Source organism: Phaethon lepturus, unplaced genomic scaffold (assembly GCF_000687285.1).
Source record: "Phaethon lepturus isolate BGI_N335 unplaced genomic scaffold, ASM68728v1 scaffold11347, whole genome shotgun sequence".
Lineage (NCBI taxonomy): Eukaryota > Metazoa > Chordata > Aves > Phaethontiformes > Phaethontidae > Phaethon > Phaethon lepturus.
Window position 1 is genome coordinate 72,279 of NW_010551166.1, and position 7,688 is coordinate 79,966.

Below are 7,688 nucleotides of genomic sequence, written 5' to 3' on the forward strand. Positions count from 1 at the left end.
AACAGTTACCTCAACATTCAAGTATTGACTCCTCCTATATAACATTTGTTTGGTCTAAATTCTTAGACACTTTGTGCTGTTCAGCCACCTTCACTTCCCAATAAACAAGTATCAAAGAACAGAAGGAGGTATTGTACGCAGTAGATTACATTAGCCACGTAAGTCCCAGCAAAGTCTAGATGATAAGCTCACCAATTAATAAGACAAACTCTGTACTCTGGAAGGTAGGTTAATAGTACAATCCACACCACACCTAAAACTAAAAACAATATCAACACTACCACCTTATTTCCAACCAGTGTTTTGGTCAGGTAGTGCTTGACCAGCTCTGGAGAAGAGATAGTCTCACCCCAAATCACAAAGTAAAAATTTCCTGGCAAAAGGCTGTCATTTTGTTTCATATTTTTCTTTCGAACTTGACAAGACTGTCAAAAGATTATCCAACTGCAAGTTCCCAGAAGCAAGGGAACAGCTCAAGACAAGTAAAGATGCACCAATTTCTATCCCATTGGGGAAATTCTTTAGCAGAAACTAGGTACAACACTGAATGGTAAACAGCTTAACACAAGCTTCACTGCTTCTGGAAAAAGCAAACCCAAACTGTAGTAGACACCATTCAGGCATATGGTACTGCTCTTGGCTGCAAATACAAAGAGAAATAATTGCAAGCTTAGTCATTCTCTCACATGCTGATTCTAATTCAAAACTAGTAATCAAAACCTAATAAACTAGTAGTCCATCCAAAAGAATATCTCAGTCACATCTGTCCATTACCAGGTGCTTTCCTATTTTCTCTTAAAAAATGATGTCAGCAGCTTCTCCAGAACGTGTAAATTACATATTGCTTTGGTGAAGGGGACAGTGACAAGAGGACTTCCTACTATATCCAGATTAGAGAAGGGTCAAGAACAGAACAAAAATCCTGATGAATGGATGAGCTGTGCCATAACATCTCCATCCTCTCTAGAGAGAGTAAGATCTAGAAGCATAAAGGAGATCTCTGCTTTCATTGAAAACATCCAACCCTATCCTCATCAAGACAGTACTGAAATAAAGCCAGTTGCTAGGGAATGAAAAGAACTGCCAGCTGGTGCTGAGGATATGTTAAAAAAAGTGGACTGGCACTCCAGAGAATCTTCTCCCAAGTTTCCCCAAATTTGTCAGTCTAGTTCTGTGCCAAATTATGATGTAACATATCAAAGCATTACTTTGGTGGGTACTGTATATAACAAGTAGGATAAGGAGAAACATTTTTACTTGTGGACAAGTCTGTTATATAAAATACAGATTTCTCCAGAGATCATAAGCCCAGGTAGTCAGGAAAACACTGCTGCTATAGAAATATCACAGAGGAAGAGACACTTAAGCACCAGAACACAACTTGGGCTTCAGCATCCTGACCACATGACAAGCTATAAATCCCTTCAAGGCAAGTATTCTACCTCTCTATTGAAAGAGCTGCTCAACTGCACCAACAGTTATCATAACAAGAAATGCATGAAGCAAACCCGGTAACATAGAGCAAAGAGTCTGCCTCCCATAAGGCTTCGTTCTTCTTCTGTACCATCCAGGACTGTCTTGTTTTAAAGACAAGAGTCATGACACACAATTCCCTCAATTTGAGTTTCTGCAACAGACCTAGGACTCCAGAGGCAGAAAAGGAAGAATAGGTAAGCTTTACCAGAACTCCTGACCACACACTGATATGCTTCTCAGTATAACAAGGATTTTTAAACACCACACATGATCAGTACTCCCAATATTGGCCTTACAGTGCCAAGAGACAATTATGCTGTACTGAGCTCAGCACCTGCAAACCTCTCCAGAGCTGTAGGCAATGACCAGCCAGCCTTCTCCAGGGCACATGCCTTAGTTAATACAACAAGAGCATGCTATACAATAAAGAACAGTAGAAGAATGAAACCAGACACTATTATAAGAAATCACTCTCTAGAGACATCTTGCCCATTTTCCTGAGAAATGACTCTCATTGAGAAAGTATGTCTAAAACACCTCCTGCCATCGAAGATATCAATCTCCAATCCCTAAACCTCAGCTACCACCTTTGACCCTACCTGCCAGACAAGGGCAACAAAGCTAGTGAGGGGTCTGGAGAACAAGTCTTATGAGGAACGGCTGAGGGAAGTGGGGTTGTTTAGTCTGGAGGAGAGGAAGCTGAGGGGAGACCTTATCGCTTTCTACAACTACCTGAGAGGGGGTTGTGGTGAGGTGGGTGTTGGTCTCTTCTCCCAAGTAACAAGTGATAGGACAAGAGGAAATGGCCTCAAGCTGCGCCAGGGGAGGTTTAGACTGGGTATTAGGAAAAATTTCTTTACTGAAAGAGTGGTCAAACATTGGAACAGGCTGCCCAAGGAAGTGGTGGAATCACCATCATTGGAGGTGTTCAAAAAACTTGTAGACCTTGCACTTTGGGACACGGTTTAGTGGGCATGGTGGTGTTGGGTTGATGGTTGGACTTGCTGATCTTAAAGGTCTTTCCCAACCTTAATGATTCTATGACCCAACGAGCTTAACAAGCCTTGGGAGTTTGTTTAGACAAACACTCTGTTTGTGTCAGAGTGAACAAGTCAAGTATTGTATTGTGAGCATAGATCAACAGGCAACTCAAACTGAGCTTTTCCCTGTGTACTTCCAGCTAACTCTTTTCTGAATTAAGATTTGCATACTCCCCCGTCACTGCAAAAAAAGATTTATATTCACAAGTTGCTACAGAGCAGCTGTCAAACAGATGACTAGGAGAAAATGTGGGGTTTTTTTCTATTGAACTTAAGGGGGTGTGAGCTGAGGAAGGAGGAGAAGGAATAAGAGTCACTGTTCAGAAGCCAAAACTAAGCGATCTTTGAGACAAGACCAGGCTGACTAGGAAGCACTCCAGCTCATGAAACCTCAAGTGTCAGGTTAACAGTAAAAACACCAGCTACATTTTTCAAGAGGAGAGCAAGGGGAAACAGCAGAAGCAATGAGAATAACTCAAGGGAAGTTCATCTCCTATTGCACCTACTGGTAAGACTTCAGTTCCAGATAGAAAAGTTTGGACAATGTATTTGATTAATAAATACACCTGAGAAAGGTAGTGTTTAACCCTGTCAAGGTTGGATTTGAATTCTGATGAGGTGTTTCTCATCCCTCTCTGAGATACTTGAATTCATTTTTTTTAACTATATTCAAAACAAGAAGTCTGCAGCCAGCAGCGTTCTTGCAAAGGTTGGGGAGTATTTTTGGTACCCATTCAAAAAAAAGCCACTTGACAAACCACCCTAAACACAGAAAGAAAGGGCAGTAAGTTTCTAAGCTTTTTGTAAAATTTTTACGTTTAAGTGAGCTGGAGACAAACTAGGAAGTGAGCAAAAGCAACAGAACTAGTCTACTACTACTACTACTTGTACCATTATTCATGAAGAACATTACTTATAAACACAGCACCCATTAGTGGTACACAGCAGTTGAAGCTGTACTATTACAAGTTAGCTTTAGTAAAATATTCCCTTAGCTAAATAACTGCTTTGACAGTAAGATTGCATCTATGTAAAACCATCAATAGCTCCCGCAACAGACACAAAAACTGTATTTGCAGAAAACACCCACCTCTCAGATAAAACCCGTTAAAGAGAAAAATGAGGACAGTTCTAAGCTCTTCCTAAATTGGGTGTGCAATTTGCATATAAAGGAATCTTACCTGTAAGGCAAAAATCAAGGACCTTCACCCTTTAATTCTTGACCTGCTTAGCCATTTTCAGCATTGTGGACGGACTCTGCATTCGTATTCCATTTTCATATGCTTCCTGAGGTCTGTATACTTAATCAAAGCTAGTAACTTCTCCAGCTCTCTAGGAGATGTCATTGGTCTTACTAAATTTTGCTACTTGTTTAGTGCTTCTTCCCTTTCCCAATGCCCCCACCCCACCCTGTCTTACATAGAAGAGACTAAGATACGTTAAGCATTCAATCCTGAAGCAGAGAGCTCCAAGCACTCCATGTGCTACTGAATTTAATTACATATTTCCACCACTCCCATCATGAGAGCATCAGTGCACCAGAATGCACTGTTAACTGACCTATTGCTAATCAGAACTGAGATTAGTAACACCCTTGACTTTGCTTTTCTTAAAGCTGGATATCATGCTTTGGTAACACAAAGTAACTCCCATTTCCTGTAGGTTCTTCCTTTGGTGTTCAGTGTCTACTGCTCTCCCATCGCAGGGATTTAGGAGTCGCTACAACAGCCAGAAAGCATTGATTAACAGCATATCACTTAAAAAATAAAGAGGAGAGACTTCAGCAAATAAACTACTACTTCAGTAAGCAATCTTACCACATTACAAACATTGCCCTCACCCCAGTTTTGGAAAAGAAAGAGAATACTTCTGTATAATAGTGCCCACAATTTCTACAAACAGAACTACACAACACAGACACATCAGTGACCAGTTTAGTCTGTGCCAACATTAGCAGGTAGCATGGCTCAGTTGGGGCAGACTTGCAAGCCAAACAGATGGTGCTGAGGACTTGACACTTGAACTAGACACATTTCTGGTGGTGTTCTCTTCAGATTAGCTCTAGTCTCCTGCCACAGACTGAGTGTCCAACAGCAACCGACTGTATCTGCTAATTCAGCTTCATTCAGGAGTCTGGTTCATGCAATCAGATTGCTCTACAGTGTGAATCAGAGCATGGTAAACAGGGTCAAGTACCTGCTGCTGTGAACATGTCCTTTCTAATACACTACTTCTTAAAAAAACTGTTTGAAAGTGTTGCATTGCTCTGAACTGTCACAGCTAGTGATACTTTTATTGAGAGTAAACAAGCAGAAGTGTCTAATATGCAGACAACGTTCTTTAAAAAAAACAAACCAAAAAGCAGCAGTGCCTTCCTTCTTTCAACCTGTCAAGTCAAAGCTAATGATTCTTCAGCCTAAAGTGCAAGCCTAGTTATGCAATACTCTCACTTCTAAAATCACTCCTACGGTGAAGATTTAAAAATTCAGAGAACTGTAACTAGAAAAAGATGGTATCCTAATAGAAAAGAATACTCTCAAGGTAGTGGCATTTTTCTATTGACACACATTATAACTTGTCACATGACCCTCTTAAAATACATTGGTGTTTGCTTAATCTTCTATATAGCCTACTAAGATAACTCATTAATATCTATTTATCCAAAATTAGTACCATTTAACTTAGTAAAATACCATCAGATTGCAAGTCAGATTTAGCAAAACCTTTGAAGACAAAGTCCTAATTTAGATTTCTGGAGGTATAAATTTTTAGCTTCTGATAATTAGGCCTAGACACTGCTCTCTTATGAAAATATTTATGATCATATCCCCTATCTCATTAGCCCAAGAAAGCACGACTCACATTCCCAAACTCTGAGCCAGTGTCATATATCCCTGATCCCCTTGCTCTCACTGTACTCTTGTCATACAGAGACAAGAAGCCTTCTAGTTGAGGCTCCACAGACATGGCAGAAAAGCAAGAGGGTTAGAAAATATTATTAGGATCCCAGCGATCGGCCTAGAAAAACTCACCCCAAGCCACACCCACAAAAAACTAATTCCTTTTGTGCTTATGGTGAAAGTCATAACATGCATCCAGCACCCAGGAAAACATGTCACATTTCTCTTTTGCCAGCCCAAAAACCAGAGTGCTCTTCCCTCAAACAAGTGCCTTCAGAGACAGAGGGGACCCTAATCACTGCAAAGCACTGAATGTGAACAACCCTGAGAAAAGAATCTAATACAAGTCTGATGAAGTTGACAGACAGCCAAGAAAGTGAGTCTGCCCTGGAAAATTATTTAAATTGCAATCAAGATGAATTATGTCGAGTAACTTCTCCCAAAGGAGAGAGAATTGACATATAGATACACACACAGACACATGCATGCTCACCAAGTTTCGCAGTTACACAAATCCATTCAATTTGATTGTAGCTTCAAGTGACAGAAACACCACCTCTCCCAAGCAGAGAAGAGGCGGCTTTGGACACTTTCATTCAAGAAAATTTAGGACTGGGTCAGTTATGAGATGTACAGGCTAAGAGACTCAGCTTTAAAAGCTAAGTATTCTCTCATATACACAAAGCAAGACTGGCTGGAGAGACTACATTCCAGCAGCACCTGATAAACAACTATTCTCTGCTTTGTTGCAACAAGTAAAAGAGCCTGAGGCCTTTCAGCAGAATTTTCTTTTGGTTCTGGTTGAAGAACCTGTTTCCAGTGTTCCTCAATCTCTTCTCCTCTTTGAAGGCTTGATAAATTTGTTACTATGCCAAGCAGCAAAGTCTGCTGTCAACTCGCTGTGTTCCAGTGCTAGTGCTATACTTGAGTATAGACTCCACTTTGCCTGTTCTTATTCTCTGCTAAGTAGCGCGCTGCAGAACACCTATCAACGAGTCTGGGAACACTGCTTTTCTCATCTGTCAGAAGCATCAGACAGTTCAGCTCACAGAAAAAGTAACCCCATACTTGCTCATGAAGTATGCCATCACAGCCTAATTATTTGCCACAGTTAGACTATGTTCACTCTCAAGCTTTTCCAGATCCTTCATAGCTGTAAACAGCTGTGTTCTGTGGGATCACCCAGTTAGAGCTATTACTGAACTGCACTATGTACAGCCTCTCTATACAAATAGATAGTGTAATCATCTTACGCAGTTCAGAGGTTTCCAAAATCACTATGTGCATGTTCTGCACATGAAAATATGAAATATGAGAGATATTAAACTGAAGAGCAGACAGGGAAAGAAAAGATATTTCAGAAATGCATGCAGGATTTTGATTCCTTCTTTTCTTACACCTGTGACACTTGAGGTATACAAAAGTGTCTATTTTGACTAGACATATAGAAACAGAACAAGCCTTTCTTAAACTCATTATCCCTCAAAACTAGTGATTTTTATGGACTGATATAACAAAAGAAAAAACATATACCACCATGGAGAAAGCAAGTCAGAAGGCTACCAGATACAGTTACATCTCCTACAATAGGAGCCTTAAGTTTTGCTATTTAAAAAAAAGGGTGTAGACACCCAAGCAATCAGACCTTTCATGACTGCTCTGTGGTTCTGTAACTTTTTGTCATGCTAAGGTGAAACAACACAATTCTGCAGGTGACCTCAGGCAAAACTTTAGAGGCTCACTCATGAAGCATTCTCCTTAAGTTAGTTTCATGTTAGAAAGACAGATATTTCACTGAAAGTGAGACTGTAGCCATACCCTCACCACCCACCAAGGTATTCAGCACACACATGCTGGCTACACACTCACATTCTGGACATCGTTACTTACCTGAAACAGCATCATAGAACTGCTCTTCACTGATGATGCTGAGTGGCGGAGATCCCTTAACCAGAGACTGCTCTAGTTCATGGTGTTCAGTAGCTAATGTCTCTAATGCTTCTGACAAGATCTTGTTTTTCTCCTGCTCATGCTCCAGTTTCAAATTCCTCACCTATAAGTAGATACATGTATGAATAAAATCTCATGTCTCCAAAGAATGTGTAGCTGGAAGCTATTCAGAAAATAGACTCAAATAAATAACTGGCAAACAGCTGGAACTGAAACTACATGGACTAATGAAAATATTATGGTATTTTGTGATGACAATATGGTTGTTCCTCAGCATTTTCAGTAGTTGAGAAATCTGACAGTATAAATCACAATTCCACAA

At 40.3% G+C, this 7,688-nt stretch overlaps 1 protein-coding gene across 2 annotated transcripts in view; it reads right to left on the reverse strand.

Moving 5' to 3' along the window:
* Positions 1-7,463, reverse strand: part of OSBPL1A (oxysterol binding protein-like 1A) — a 28,425-nt gene extending 20,962 nt beyond the window's left edge. For both annotated transcript variants that reach the window (XM_010290807.1, XM_010290809.1), the window contains exon 1: positions 7,307-7,463. The gene's annotated coding sequence lies outside the window, so the exon portion shown is untranslated. The remainder of the gene's footprint in view (positions 1-7,306) is intronic.
* Positions 7,464-7,688: the final 225 nt, after the last annotated feature.